The sequence below is a fragment of the Tupaia chinensis genome, unplaced genomic scaffold, assembly GCF_000334495.1.
Source record: "Tupaia chinensis unplaced genomic scaffold, TupChi_1.0 Scaffold000674_2, whole genome shotgun sequence".
In the NCBI taxonomy this organism is placed as follows: domain Eukaryota; kingdom Metazoa; phylum Chordata; class Mammalia; order Scandentia; family Tupaiidae; genus Tupaia; species Tupaia belangeri.
This window is the reverse complement of record NW_006160198.1, coordinates 1,964,670-1,965,343: the sequence shown is the minus strand read 5'-3', so window position 1 is coordinate 1,965,343 and position 674 is coordinate 1,964,670.

The following is a 674-nucleotide window of genomic DNA, read 5'->3' as shown; positions in this document are numbered from 1 at the left end:
TGCTTTTCTGTTTAGGAGGTTATTTATTTATTTATTTACTTTTGCACAGTCACAGATGCTAAATGATAAGTGACAAAGACTGATTTGAAATGAATAAGCATTGTACATATATTTTTCAAGACGTTTGAGGATATTATATCAGAAGCCCATATAGGGGGTGGAGAAAATGGGTCAAAACAAAGTTGACATGCTTAAATATTTTTTAAAACATTTATTTATTTAATTCAATTTGTTATTATTTTTTAATTTGAGACAGAGAGAGGAAAAAAGTGAGAAAACAAGCCACCAGGTCTGGGACTCGAACTGTGGTTAGCCATGCATGAGTACAGCACCTTAACCATCATGCCACCTGTTGGCCCCAACATGCTTAGGTATTTATTTAGAATAAATGGCTAAGTTTCAATCAATGTGTATTTAGTTTCTATGTTGTGCCATTCTGTTAGCTTGCCAGATCCAGAGATAATTAGAACTTGATCCATACTTCAAAGCAGTTAAACAATTTAGGGAAGAAAATGGAAATGTAAACACATTGCTCAACATAATACAAAAGTGCTACAATCAAAGCAAAGGCCATGGGGTTGGCAGGTGACATAGTGGTTAGGGTGCTGGACTCCTACATGGATGACCATGGTTCAAGTCCCAGAACTGGAGGTTGGCTTTCTGTGTTTGTGTGT